The sequence below is a fragment of the Hyla sarda genome, chromosome 5 (assembly GCF_029499605.1).
Source record: "Hyla sarda isolate aHylSar1 chromosome 5, aHylSar1.hap1, whole genome shotgun sequence".
Taxonomy (NCBI): Eukaryota; Metazoa; Chordata; class Amphibia; order Anura; family Hylidae; genus Hyla; species Hyla sarda.
This window is the reverse complement of record NC_079193.1, coordinates 304,220,416-304,236,194: the sequence shown is the minus strand read 5'-3', so window position 1 is coordinate 304,236,194 and position 15,779 is coordinate 304,220,416. Positions and strand designations below refer to the sequence as shown.

General features: G+C 45.0%; 1 protein-coding gene across 3 annotated transcripts in view; it reads left to right on the top strand.

The window, feature by feature from the left end:
- The window catches only part of C5H8orf34 (chromosome 5 C8orf34 homolog), a 355,582-nt gene that overhangs the window by 94,194 nt on the left and 245,609 nt on the right, over window positions 1–15,779 (top strand). The gene's annotated exons all lie outside the window — the stretch shown is intronic.

The window sequence follows — 15,779 nt, the reverse complement described above, 5'->3', positions numbered from 1 at the left end:
GCAGCTCATTTATGTTTCAATGGGTGGGGTAGCTGATGTGTGGGAGGGAGGAAAATGGAATTATGGGATTTGTAGGCAAAAAAGAAAACTCAAACAGGAAATACCAGTTCACTAAAAGTTAGCCACAATGTTATGGTAATATCACAACATAGCCATTTAGCCCCAAGACAAGCACAGATCCCTCCTAAGCATGTCCGTTACTGTCTTCCAGGTATGTACTAAAATCACCTTATGGTGGATATCCCCTTTAATAGCTGACATATGATGTGTAATCAATTTACAGAAATATATTTCATCTGTAAAAAATACATTTAGTCTGTAAAACAATGTCCCAATATTGTCCGTGTCTGGACCTATCAGCGTATGACTTGTATTTATGGGCATAAGATATCAGTGCTGTACTCACCAATCCACGTCCTGCGGTTCAGCTCCTGCCTATAGCTCTGTGTCCTTTTGCTCCAGCCAGCGGTGGTCTAAGGGTGTTCGCTGCGGCCACACATGCTGGCAAGCTTTCCGGAGGTTGCGGTCAGCTGTCTACAGATCAGCTGACCGGGTTCGGGGCACACACTCCCTGGAGCAGTTATAAACTTGTGTTATTGCAGGTATCTCAAGTGAAAAGTCCCAGTAAGCAGGGGTATGGATGGCAGATATTCCCGTCTTGCCAATTTACTTCGGGTCCAATAGTCTTTCACAGGTGTCAATAGCCACAGTGCCATACTTCGAAAAGACATTCATAAGATGCTCTGTGTGAATGTGGGACAAGCCTGAATAGCTGCTTTCTCCTCAGAAGCAATCACAAACGTGTTTCGGGGTATCATAGGATTTATCCTTACCCCTTCTTCAGTGGTATATACATTGTGTATGATGCTGGCTCCATTTAAATCTACCTGATCAAATCATCTGTCTCCTAATTATATGTTAAATAAAACCTGGTGTGGATTAGGTTTGAAAAAGCAAAATGAATTAAAGGGAGGAAATGGGAAGGAGAATAAATGCAATAGTGATAATATTGCCAAGAAAATTAATAATATATGAAAACTATAGGTAGTGGGGATATAATAAAATGCAATTTGGAAAATAAAATCAAACATGAAAAAATTAAATAAGTAGTAATAATAATAATGAAAATATATATATATAAAAAAATAAAAAAAAAATAATAATATATATATATATATATATGTATGTATATATATATATATATATATATATATATATATATATTACTACTTATTTTATTTTTTTCATGTTTGATTTTATTTTCCAGGTTTTATTTTATTCTATCCCCACTACCCATAGTTTTCATATATTATTCATTCTCTTGGCTTTATTATTGTCACTATTACATTTATTCTCCTTCCCATTTCCACCCTTTTTATCCATTTAGCTTTTTCAAACCCAATCCACACCAGGTTTTATTTAAGATATGATAATGACACAGGTGAGTTGATCAGGTAGATATAAATGGAGGCAGCATCATACACAATGTATACACCACTGAAGTAGGGGTTTGGATAAATCCTATGATACCCCGAAACGCGTTTGTGATTGCTTCTGATGAGAAAGCGACTATTCAGGCTTGTCCCACATTCAAAAAGATTCAACAATATTGGGACATTGTTTTACAGGTTGAATGTATTTTTTTACAGGTGGAATATATTGCTGTAAATTGATTACGCATTACCGTATATATGTGAGCTATTAAGGTTGAACATCTATGAACACAAGTGGTATACTGTTACGCCGAGCGCTCCGGGTCCCCGCTCCTCCCCGGAGCGCTCGCTACACTCTCCTCACTGCAGCGCTCCGGTCAGATCCACTGACCCGGGGCGCTGCGATACCGCCTCCAGCCGGGATGCGATTCGCGATGCGGGTAGCGCCCGCTCGCGATGCGCACCCCGGCTCCCGTACCTGACTCGCTCCCCGTCAGTCCTGTCCCGGCGCGCGCGGCCCCGCTCCCTAGGGCGCGCGCGCGCCGGGTCTTTGCGATTTAAAGGGCCACTGCGCCGCTGATTGGCGCAGTGGTTCCAATTAGTGTTATCACCTGTGCACTTCCCTATATCACATCACTTCCCCTGCACTTCCTTGCCGGATCTTGTTGCCATCGTGCCAGTGAAAGCGTTTCCTTGTGTGTTCCTAGCCTGTGTTCCAGACCTCCTGCCGTTGCCCCTGACTACGATCCTTGCTGCCTGCCCCGACCTTCTGCTACGTCCGACCTTGCTTCTGTCTACTCCCTTGTACCGCGCCTATCTTCAGCAGCCAGAGAGGTTGAGCCGTTGCTAGTGGATACGACCTGGTCACTACCGCCGCAGCAAGACCATCCCGCTTTGCGGCGGGCTCTGGTGAAAACCAGTAGTGACTTAGAACCGATCCACTAGCACGGTCCACGCCAATCCCTCTCTGGCACAGAGGATCCACTACCTGCCAGCCGGCATCGTGACAGTAGATCCGGCCATGGATCCCGCTGAAGTTCCTCTGCCAGTTGTCGCTGACCTCACCACGGTGGTCGCCCAGCAGTCACAACAGATAGCGCAACAAGGCCAACAGCTGTCTCAACTGACCGTTATGCTACAGCAGTTACTACCACAGCTTCAGCAATCATCTCCTCCGCCAGCTCCTGCACCTCCTCCGCAGCGAGTGGCCGCTTCTGGACTACGACTATCCTTGCCGGATAAATTTGATGGGGACTCTAAGTTTTGCCGTGGCTTTCTTTCCCAATGTTCACTGCACTTGGAGATGATGTCGGACCAGTTTCCCACTGAAAGGTCTAAGGTGGCTTTCGTAGTCAGCCTTCTGTCTGGAAAAGCCCTGTCTTGGGCCACACCGCTCTGGGACCGCAATGACCCCGTCACTGCCTCTGTACACTCCTTCTTCTCGGAAATTCGAAGTGTCTTTGAGGAACCTGCCCGAGCCTCTTCTGCTGAGACTGCCCTGTTGAACCTGGTCCAGGGTAATTCTTCCGTTGGCGAGTATGCCGTACAATTCCGTACTCTTGCTTCAGAATTATCCTGGAATAATGAGGCCCTCTGCGCGACCTTTAAAAAAGGCCTATCCAGCAACATTAAAGATGTTCTGGCCGCACGAGAAATCCCTGCTAATCTACATGAACTCATTCACCTAGCCACTCGCATTGACATGCGTTTTTCCGAAAGGCGTCAGGAGCTCCGCCAGGATATGGACTCTGTTCGCACGAGGCGTTTCTTCTCCCCGGCTCCTCTCTCCTCTGGTCCCCTGCAATCTGTTCCTGTGCCTCCCGCCGTGGAGGCTATGCAGGTCGACCGGTCTCGCCTGACACCTCAAGAGAGGACACGACGCCGCATGGAGAATCTGTGCCTGTACTGTGCTAGTACCGAACACTTCCTGAAGGATTGTCCTATCCGTCCTCCCCGCCTGGAAAGACGTACGCTGACTCCGCACAAAAGTGAGACAGTCCTTGATGTCTACTCTGCTTCTCCACGTCTTACTGTGCCTGTGCGGATATCTGCCTCTACCTTCTCCTTCTCTACTATGGCCTTCTTGGACTCCGGATCTGCAGGAAATTTTATTTTGGCCTCTCTCGTCAACAGGTTCAACATCCCGGTGACCAGTCTGGCCAGACCCCTCTACATCAATTGTGTAAACAATGAAAGATTGGACTGTACCATACGTTTCCGCACGGAGCCCCTTCTAATGTGCATCGGATCTCATCACGAGAGGATTGAACTTTTGGTCCTCCCCAATTGCACTTCTGAAATTCTCCTTGGACTTCCCTGGCTTCAACTTCATTCCCCAACCCTGGATTGGTCCACTGGGGAGATCAAGAGTTGGGGGCCCTCTTGTTCCAAGGACTGCCTAAAACCGGTTCCCAGTAAACCTTGCCGTGACTCTGTGGTTCCTCCTGTAACCGGTCTCCCTAAGGCCTATATGGACTTTGCGGATGTTTTTTGCAAAAAACAAGCTGAGACTCTACCTCTTCACAGGCCTTATGATTGTCCTATCGACCTCCTCCCGGGCACTACTCCACCCCGGGGCAGAATTTATCCTCTCTCCGCTCCAGAGACTCTTGCCATGTCTGAATACGTCCAGGAAAATTTAAAAAAGGGCTTTATCCGTAAATCCTCCTCTCCTGCCGGAGCCGGATTTTTCTTTGTGTCCAAAAAAGATGGCTCTCTACGTCCTTGCATTGACTACCGCGGTCTTAATAAAATCACGGTTAAGAACCGCTACCCCCTACCCCTCATCTCTGAACTCTTTGATCGCCTCCAAGGTGCCCACATCTTTACCAAACTGGACTTAAGAGGTGCTTATAATCTCATCCGCATCAGAGAGGGGGATGAATGGAAAACGGCATTTAACACCAGAGATGGACACTTTGAGTATCTGGTCATGCCCTTTGGCCTGTGCAACGCCCCTGCCGTCTTCCAAGACTTTGTTAATGAAATTTTTCGTGATCTCTTATACTCCTGTGTTGTTGTATATCTGGACGATATCCTGATTTTTTCTGCCAATCTAGAAGAACACCGCCAGCATGTCCGTATGGTTCTTCAGAGACGTCGTGACAATCAACTCTATGCCAAAATAGAGAAATGTCTGTTTGAATGCCAATCTCTTCCCTTCCTAGGATACTTGGTCTCTGGCCAGGGACTACAAATGGATCCAGACAAACTCTCTGCCGTCTTAGATTGGCCACGCCCCTCCGGACTCCGTGCTATCCAACGTTTTTTGGGGTTCGCCAATTATTACAGGCAATTTATTCCACATTTTTCTACCGTTGTGGCTCCTATCGTGGCTTTAACCAAAAAAAATGCCGATCCCAAATCTTGGCCTCCTCAAGCGGAAGACGCCTTTAAACGGCTCAAGTCTGCCTTTTCTTCGGCTCCCGTGCTCTCCAGACCTGACCCATCTAAACCCTTCCTATTGGAGGTTGATGCCTCCTCAGTGGGAGCTGGAGCTGTCCTTCTACAAAAAAATTCTTCCGGGCATGCTGTTACTTGTGGTTTTTTTTCTAGGACCTTCTCTCCGGCGGAGAGGAACTACTCCATCGGGGATCGAGAGCTTCTAGCCATTAAATTAGCACTTGAGGAATGGAGGCATCTGCTGGAGGGTTCAAGATTTCCAGTTATTATTTTCACCGATCACAAGAACCTCTCCTACCTCCAGTCTGCCCAACGGCTGAATCCTCGCCAGGCCAGGTGGTCTCTGTTCTTTGCCCGATTTAATTTTGAAATTCACTTTCGGCCTGCCGATAAGAACATTAGGGCCGATGCTCTCTCTCGTTCCTCAGATGCTTCTGAAGTTGAACTCTCTCCGCAACACATCATTCCTCCTGACTGCCTGATTTCCACTTCTCCAGCCTCCATCAGGCAAACTCCTCCAGGAAAGACCTTTGTTTCTCCACGCCAACGCCTCGGAATCCTCAAATGGGGTCACTCCTCCCATCTCGCAGGTCATGCGGGCATCAAGAAATCTGTGCAACTCATCTCTCGCTTCTATTGGTGGCCGACTCTAGAGACGGATGTGGTGGACTTTGTGCGAGCCTGCACTATCTGTGCCCGGGATAAGACTCCTCGCCAGAAGCCCGCTGGTTTTCTTCATCCTCTGCCTGTCCCCGAACAGCCTTGGTCTCTGATTGGTATGGATTTTATTACTGACTTACCCCCTTCCCGTGGCAACACTGTTATTTGGGTGGTCGTTGATCGATTCTCCAAAATGGCACATTTCATCCCTCTTCCTGGTCTTCCTTCAGCGCCTCAGTTGGCTAAACAATTTTTTGTACACATTTTTCGTCTTCACGGGTTGCCTACGCAGATCGTCTCGGATAGAGGCGTCCAATTCGTGTCTAAATTCTGGAGGGCTCTCTGTAAACAACTCAAGATTAAATAAAATTTTTCTTCTGCATATCATCCTCAATCCAATGGACAAGTAGAAAGAATTAACCAGGTCTTGGGTGATTATTTACGACATTTTGTTTCCTCCCGCCAGGATGACTGGGCAGATCTTCTACCTTGGGCCGAATTCTCGTATAATTTCAGAGTCTCTGAATCTTCCTCCAAATCCCCATTTTTCGTGGTGTACGGCCGTCACCCTCTTCCCCCCCTCCCTACCCCCTTGCCCTCTGGTCTGCCCGCTGTGGATGAAATTTCTCGTGATCTTTCCATCATATGGAGAGAGACCCAAAATTCTCTCTTACAGGCTTCATCACGCATGAAGAAGTTCGCGGATAGGAAAAGAAGAGCTCCTCCCATTTTTTCCCCTGGAGACAAGGTATGGCTCTCCGCTAAATATGTCCGCTTCCGTGTCCCTAGCTATAAGTTGGGACCACGCTATCTTGGTCCTTTCAAAATTTTGTGCCAGATTAATCCTGTCTCTTACAAACTTCTTCTTCCTCCTTCTCTTCGTATTCCTAATGCCTTTCACGTTTCTCTTCTTAAACCACTTATCATTAACCGTTTCTCTCCCAAATCTGTTCCTCCCACTCCTGTTTCCGGCTCCTCGGACATCTTCTCCGTCAAAGAGATTTTGGCATCCAAAAAGGTCAGAGGGAAAACTTTTTTTTTAGTGGATTGGGAGGGTTGTGGTCCAGAAGAGAGATCCTGGGAACCTGAGGACAATATCCTAGACAAAAGTCTGCTCCTCAGGTTCTCAGGCTCTAAGAAGAGGGGGAGACCCAAGGGGGGGGGTACTGTTACGCCGAGCGCTCCGGGTCCCCGCTCCTCCCCGGAGCGCTCGCTACACTCTCCTCACTGCAGCGCTCCGGTCAGATCCACTGACCCGGGGCGCTGCGATACCGCCTCCAGCCGGGATGCGATTCGCGATGCGGGTAGCGCCCGCTCGCGATGCGCACCCCGGCTCCCGTACCTGACTCGCTCCCCGTCAGTCCTGTCCCGGCGCGCGCGGCCCCGCTCCCTAGGGCGCGCGCGCGCCGGGTCTTTGCGATTTAAAGGGCCACTGCGCCGCTGATTGGCGCAGTGGTTCCAATTAGTGTTATCACCTGTGCACTTCCCTATATCACATCACTTCCCCTGCACTTCCTTGCCGGATCTTGTTGCCATCGTGCCAGTGAAAGCGTTTCCTTGTGTGTTCCTAGCCTGTGTTCCAGACCTCCTGCCGTTGCCCCTGACTACGATCCTTGCTGCCTGCCCCGACCTTCTGCTACGTCCGACCTTGCTTCTGTCTACTCCCTTGTACCGCGCCTATCTTCAGCAGCCAGAGAGGTTGAGCCGTTGCTAGTGGATACGACCTGGTCACTACCGCCGCAGCAAGACCATCCCGCTTTGCGGCGGGCTCTGGTGAAAACCAGTAGTGACTTAGAACCGATCCACTAGCACGGTCCACGCCAATCCCTCTCTGGCACAGAGGATCCACTACCTGCCAGCCGGCATCGTGACATATACTTTATCTTATGGGCGATATGAACCCACAATTCCTTTGTGTTACAACTAAATAATAAGTGTGTGATAAGCCGTTATTGTTTTAATATAAGCCTATCTCTAGATAACGCAAGGGCCCTGCGGTGGCAATTCTTAGGTTTAAAAGAGTCACATTTTTTAACAAGTCCCTGGTGAATTGTGCCTTTTTGACATTTTATGCTGACCACTTTAAAACATGTGGGCATGGTTAGTATGAAAAGGATATGGCCATTGAGCACACTAAATTTTCTACAATATACCGTATGCCAGAAAGCAATCTTGGGTGCATCATGTGCCTCTTCATGAACACCCTTTATGACAAATCCTACAGCTGCAGCTTTTACTTGAGACTAGTGTGTGAGTTTAGTAAATTTCCCCCATGGTATTTTGCCCGGTAACTATGGCCCAGACTGGCCCAATTTGTTGGACACAAAAACCGTAGTGATTTGCACATGGCAACCAATCACAGCTCAGCTAACGAATTCTGGCAAAGTGAAAGCTGAGCTGTGATTGGTTGCTGTGGGCAAATCAGACAGGTTTTGTATCCAACAGATTGATCAATTTGGTCCAATATTTTTAAATGTATTTACACCAGAAAAATTGGATTAATATTTTAATAAATCTGCCCCAGTGTTCTGATACAATGAATAAGCATTTAATTGCCCAGATTTAATCTGTTGGAGACAAAAACTGATTTGCCCATAGCAACCAACAGCAGCTGACCTTTCATTCCTCCAATTGCTCTGGTAAAATAAAAGCAGAGCCTTGATTGGTTGCTATGGGCAAATCAGACAGTTTAAATTTTAGACAGATTTTATATCATGTGAATTGAATTCTTCCACATACACATAGCAGCTTAACAGATCTGTGTGGAATGGATTAGTAATACAGTGCCCATTGGCATCCATAAGATGAGGGGCAAATGAAAACAAGCTGCCAATTTCTGTGCTATAGTAAATTGTCACTCAGGACACAAACTGTCTGATCATAGCCACCAATCACAACTCGGATTTCATGTCTTTTGATTTTGATATATTAAAATCTGAGCTGTGATAGGTTCCTATTGGCAAATCAGATCAGAGTTATTGTCAGTATCAAACCCACAATGAGATATCAACAGATACAAGTTGAGGCTAAAACTGACTGGTCGTATTGACAGATCATACAAATGCGGAGGAGCAAACTACCTTTGGTCTTTTTTCAGATATTCATTGTCTAATGTGATTAAACTAGTCTAAAAAGGCAAAGCAGATATAATACAAGAGGTCCAGCGCAAAGAACAGAGTAGAAGCTCTTGAGATGATCTTCCCCGTTTTTAATGTTTAAAGCTTTGAAGGATATGTGACATCCCCAAATTGGTTGTCCAGAGGCTCACTGTGAGGCCCCAAATTGGCCTCTAAAGTCATCCCTGAGAGAATTCCTCGGTATATATATATATATATATATATATATATATATATATGCTTCTTAAGATATCTTTTGTCATTTCCTAAAATTTTAGAGAATCTGGAAATCTCTGCCATGGGGACTGGTAATAACCATATTTCAGGATTTATCCTGAAAAAAGTATCTTATGATATCGAATGGGCATCATTTCCATTTGGCCTCTCATTTATTTACTCCGGCCACCACAGCATGACCATTGCAGCCTGTGCTGATGTGAAGAAGGTGAATACACATCTTAATATTCCCCAGCTGGGCATACAGAATCGGGAAGCCAGCAGAGACTTAGCATTGCTGACTGCTGTAACTTCTGTGATCCCGAGGGAGCAAATCAACACTCTTAAACAACAGAGGCGCACAAGCTACGTTAGAGGTATGAACTGGTGCAAAAAGTCTTAGTCAACAACAGAATGAATGTCTAACTTTAAACAAGTGCTCATATTTCCCCTTATTTAACCCTCTGGCGTTTCAATATTTTGAGGCTTAATAACTAAGGGGGTACTCCGCCCCTAGACATCTTATCCCCTATCCAAAGGATAGGGGGTAAGATGTCTGATAACGGAGGTACCGCTGCTGGGGACTCCCTGCGATCTCCCTGCTGCACCAGGCATTTGTTTAGAGCGTCGGGTGCAGCACCAGAGCGCCGGAGGCTTGTGACATAAAGGCCGTGCCCCGCTTGTGACATCAGAGCCACGCCCCCTCAATGCAAGTCTATGGGAGGGGGCATGGCTGTGGCGTCACGAGCGGGGTGTGGCCGTGACATCAGGAGCCTCCGCCCTGCATCGCCAGTCACACAGCATGGAGCGAATTTCGCTCCGTGCATCGGATGTCTGAGGTGCCGCAGCTGAGGCAGCTGAGGTGCCGCCACTGGGGACCCCCGCTATTAGACATCTTATGCTCTATCCTTTGGATAGGGGATAAGATGTCTAGGGGCGGAGTACCCCTTTAACTTATTGGTTAATATTACTAACCTGATTATTTAGCTTATGGAATTTCTTTTGCAAAAAGGAATATATACTGAATGGACACTTTCTTAGAGACACCCATCAAGTAGCACATTAAACCTTTTTTGGCCTTCAGAGCTACTGTAAGTCATGATGACATAGATTCCTTTAAAAAAATATTTTGAACTCCTTATAGCTAAATACACTGCTCAAAAAAATAAATAAAGGGAACACTAAGGTATCATTTCCTAGATCTGAATGAATTAACTAATTTTATGAAATACTTTCGTCTTTACATATTTTTATCATATTTGTCAGATAGGTAGATAGATATGAGATGTTTGATATAACAAAGTAACAGGACTACATACAGTAATTTAATTAAAATACACTCAATCAAGTAAGGAGAAGAACCATTTGTGCCATTTGTGTTATCTGCCTTGGGCACCAAAATACCTTGCCCAGGCCCTGGCCAAACCTGTAAAAAAGCTAAGGCCCCTTTCACACTATAAAATTAATCTGTTTTAAAGATCCATTCAATGTTCCGTTATTAAAGCCCTTAAAATCGGCCATTAAATGCCAGTTACAAAATCCCATTATTGTCTATGGGATTTTTACATTATCCGTTTTAACCCGTTATTGCCCGTTATTAATAACTGGCGTTATTTTGTGACTGGAGAAAATAGTGCATGCTTCTCCCGTCATAAAATAATGTCCGTTATTAATAACGGGCTATAACGGGTTAAAACGGATAATGTAAAAATCTCATAGACCATAATGGGATTTTGTAATGGCCGTATGGTATACTGTAACGGCCGATTTTAAGGGTTTTTATAACAGAACATTAAACAGATCTTTAAAACAGATTAATTTTATAATGTGTAAGGTGCCTAAGTGATAACTAGTTTTTGAGCTGCAATGGGTACTATACTGGATGTCAAATTGTTTGTTAACTACACTGCTCAAAAAAAATAAAGGGAACACTAAGATATCACATCCTAGATCTGAATTAATCGTATGAAATACTTTCGTCTTTACATAGATGAATGTGCTGACAACAAAATCACACAAAAATTATCAATGGAAATGAAATTTATCAACCCATGGAGGTCTGGAATGTCTTTAAAACAAGTCAAAATGAGGCTCAGTAGTGTGTGTGGCCTCCACGTGCCCATATGACCTCCCTACAATGCCCGGGCATGCTCCGGATGAGGTGGCGGATGGTCTCCTGAGGGATGTCCTCCCAGACCTGGATTAAAGCCTCCACCAATTCCTGGACAGCCTGTTGGTGGATGGATCGAGACATGATGTCCCAGAGGTGCTCAAGCTGATTCAGGTCTGGGGAACGGGTGGGCCAGCCCACAGCATCAATGCCTTCCTCTTGCAGGAATTGCTGACACACTCCAGCCACATGAGGTCGAGCATTGTATTGCATTAGGAGGAACCTAGAGGTAACCGCACCAGTATATGGTCTCACAAGGGGTCTGATGTTCTCATTATCTTCTGGCAGTCAGGCTACCTCTGGCAAGCACATGGAGAGCTGTGTGGCCCCAAAAGAAATGCCACCCCACACCATTACTGACCCACCGCCAAACCGGTCATGCTGGAGGATGTTGCAGGCAGCAAAACGTTCTCCACGGCGTCTCCAGACTCAATCACGTCTGTCACATGTGCTCAATGTGAACCTGCTTTAATCTGTGAAGAGCACAGGGTGCCAGTGATGAATTTGCCAATCTTGATATTCTCTGGCAAATTCCAAACGTTTTGCATAGTGTTAGGCTGTAAGCACAACCTCCACCTGTGGATGTCGGGCCCTAATACCACCCTTATGCAGTCTGTTTCTGACCGGTTGAGTGGCCAGCTGAAGGTTGTTTTGTAGGGCTCTGCCAGTGCTCCTCCTGCTCCTCCTTGCACAAAGGCAGAGGTAGTGGTCCTGCTGCTAGGTTGTTGCCCTCCTACGGCCTCCTCCACGTCTCCTGATGTACTGGCCTGTCTCCTAGTATCTCCTCCATGCTCTGGACACTATGCTTACAGACACAGCAAACCTTCTTGCCTTCTTGCTCCTGGATGAGCTGCACTACCTGAGCCACTTGTGTGGGTTGTGGACTCCGTCTCATGCTACCACTAGAGTGAAAGCACCGCCATCATTCATGTTCCATTTGCACAACAGCATGTGAAATTGATTGTCAATCAGTGTTGCTTCCTGAGTGGACAGTGTGATTTCACAGAAGTGGGATTGACTTGGAGTTACATTGTGATGTTTAAGTGTTCTCTTTATTTTTTTGAGCAGTGTATTTCTTATACTTTTTTACTTCACTCATCAGAAAAATTAATGTTCTCAGCTTATGGCTTAAAGGATGAAGAGTGATCTCTATTTATGCTACAATCAAAGTGGTACTCCGCTGCCCCACCGTTCGGAGCATAGGGGATAAGATGTCTAAGGATGGAGTACCCCTTTAACACAATAAGCATAAATCAGCTTCCTTTTTTTAAGAGAAAAATAATTTTTTTAAAACTTCATTAGAGTCATTTGGTTTATGACTGTAAAATGGATGTATTAGACCATTACAAACTGCAAATGTTTACTAGCTTCAAAGCATTACAAGGTAAGTCCAGAAAAAGTTATGCCCAAATTCCTGTTACTCTCTCACCCTTCATGTGTTAGGAACAGCAGGAATCATCCCGCTATTCTGTTGATTCTCATTGCTGTACTCTTGACTAGTTTAGAGGGGAGGTCCTTATTTTTTGGCTTCTCTTGAAATATTCCTGGATTTTAGTTCTTGGTGGAGCTTAGAGCATGCTATGTGTAGCACAGTCCTATAGACTTTCATTATGAGACCTTCTCGGTTACGAGACACAAAAACACGCTACATTTTTACTTCTCCCGACTTGTTCTACTGATTGAATCAAAAATTTTGATAGCGGGTAATATAGAGGAGAATACCTCTGTATAAGGGCAGAGTCTGTACAGCAGTGTATGAGGATTTCAAAACAGACGATAACTTGCTATTATTTTTCCTAGCACAATGCTAAAATGAGCAGCTTAGGCTGCATTCACACCTCGTTTTCAGCCTATGGTTGCCAGATCCGGCTGGGGGAGGGGAAAATCGGGCGCTCCCATACCCCAGCCGGACCGGTGCTGAACTCCATTTACTTTAATGAGCCGACCGGAGTCAAAAAGTGACTCCAGTCGGCTCATTTCTGCCCCATATCAGGTTTTGTGACCGGACCTAAAACCGTAGTATACTACGGTTTTAGGTCCAGTCGTGAAACCGGATAAGGGTAAAAAATTAGCCGACCAGAGTCAAACGGTGACTCCGGTCGGCTCATTAAAGTAAATGGAGTTCAGCGCCAGACCGGCTGGAATATGGGAGTGCACAGTTTTCCCCTCCCCCAGCCGGATCCGGCAACTGTAGGCTGAAAATGAGGTGTGAATGCAGCCTTAGCTTAGATTTCAAACAAAATACAAAAGTAACAGAACATGGTGAAAGTAACGGAACATGCAGTGTAGTACATGGTGCTGTGTTTTGTCAGCGTGCTCGAGATGCTTAGATGGCAGCCTTACCTATCTGTGGAGCTATAATCAGAATAATGAGTGTGGTTATTTAAAGGGGTACTCCGGTGAAACCTTTTTTTTTTAAATCAACTGATGCCAAAAAGTTAAACAGATTTGTAAATTACTTCTATTGAAAATTCTTAATCCTTCCAGTACGTATCAGCTGCTGTATACTACAGAGGAAGTTCTTTTCTTTTTGGATTTATTTTCTGTCACAACCACAGTGCTCTCTGCTGACACCTCTGTCCATGTCAGGAACTGTCCAGAGCAGGAGAAAATTAGCAGAGAGCACAGAGGTGTCAGCAGAGAGCACTGTGGTCAGACAGAAAAGAAATCCAAAAAAGAAAAGAATTTCCTCTGTAGTATACAGCCGCTAATAAGTACTGGAAGGATTAATAATTTTTTTTATAGAAGTAATTTACAAATCTGTTTAACTTTCTGGCACCAGTTAATTAAAAAAAAAGTTTTCCACCGGAGTACCCCTTTAATGGTGCAGGAGTGAAGACGTCGCTTTCCTTGTTGAAGTAATGCCTAGCATAAAGTGGCCATTTGCTGAGTCTTACTAAATCATTTCTGACCTTTTATAGAGTCTTCCGGTACGTGGATTATGAAATGGTTGAGGGGCCTTATACCTTGTGCAAAAGTCCATCAGCTGTCATCAGTTGTTTCCAGCATTTATTAAATGTGCATCCTGGACAGGGTAAAGCAAGATGCGTTCCCCTGTCCACAGCCCCTTGGGGTGTGTTTCACTATCCAGTGCCCAACTTGAGTCAAATGATTGGGATCACTTCTGTAATCAGTTTCCCTCCCAAAAAAATTCTACAGCGCCAGAATAAAATGCAGACGGATGACGCACATATGTCAGGAGGCCTTAATTGTAATTGCACATTTTACCTTTTACATTTTACCAGTGGAGCATAAATGACCTATAAGTCTTTGTGCTTCATTATGACGATCTCCTATGTTTTTCTCTGAAACACCACAACATTTCCAGTAAAACTTTTTGTCAGCATTTCATGCTGCCTGTGGTTCATGTGACATCAATCTACTGACAGGCTGCCTTTAACTGTAGTAGTTGTATGTAAGTTGTATAAGAATGCAAATTATTTCTTTCACCTGCAACAGGATAATTGAAGTTATTTAATTATTTTTTCTTCTTTTAGATGTATTTGCATACAAACATGCTGTAAAGGTGGACAATAGTGCATGTGTATCTCAGTTGTTTTCTCTTCTAACCAGTAAGGCAGGGTTCACATACAGTCATGGCTGTAAATGTTGGCACCCCTGACATTTTTCCAGAAAATGAAGTATTTCTCCCAGAAAAGGATTGCAGTAACATGTTTTGCTAAACACATGTTTATTCCCTTTATGTGTATTGGAACTAAACAAAAAAAAGGGAGGAAAAAAAGCAAATTGGACATAATGTCCACCAAATTCCAAAAATGGGCTGGACAAAATCATCGGCACCCCTAACTTAATATTTGGTTGCACACTGTTTGGAAAAAAAATAACTGAAATCAGTCGCTTCCTATAACCATCAATAAGCTTCTTACACCTCTCAGCTGGATTGTTGAACCACTCTTCCTTTGCAAACTGCTCCAGGTCTCTCTTATTGGAAGGGCACCTTTTCCCAACAGCAATTTTAAGATCTCTCCACAGGTGTTCAATGGGATTTAGATCTGGACTCATTGCTGCCACTTCAGAACTCTCCAGAACTTTGTTGCCATCCATTTCTGGGTGCTTTTTGGTGTATGTTTGGGGTCATTGTCCTGCTGGAAGACCCAAGATCTCGGACACAAACCCAGCTTTCTGACACCAGTCTGTACAGTGTGACCCAAAATCCATTGGTAATCCTCAGATTTCATGATACCTTGCACACATTCAAGGCACCCAGTGCCAGAGGCAGCAAAACAACCCCAAAACATCATTGAACCTCCACCAAATTTCACTGTAGGCACTATGTTTTTTCTTTGTAGGCCTCATTCTGTTTTCAGTAAACAGTAGAATGATGTGCTTTACCAAAAAGCTCTATCTTGGTCTCATCTGTCCACAATAAGTTTTCCCAGAAGGATTTTGGCTTACTCAAATTCATTTTGGCAAAATGTAGTCTTGCTTTTTTTATGTCTCTGTGTCAGCAGAGGGGTCCTCCTGGGTCTCCTGCTATAGTGTTTCATTTCATTTAAATGATGACGAATAGTTCGCGCTGACACTTATGCTCCCTGAGCCTGAAGGACAGCTTGAATATCTTTGGAACTTGTTTGGGGCTGCTTATCCACCATCCAGACTATCCTGCGTTAACACCTTGCATTAATTTTCCTCTTCCGTCCACGCCCAGGAAGATTAGCTACAGTGCCATGGGTTGCACTTTTTGATAATGTTGTGCACTGTGGACAAAGGCAAATCTAGATCTCTGAAGATGGTCTTGTAACCTTGAGATTGTTGATATTT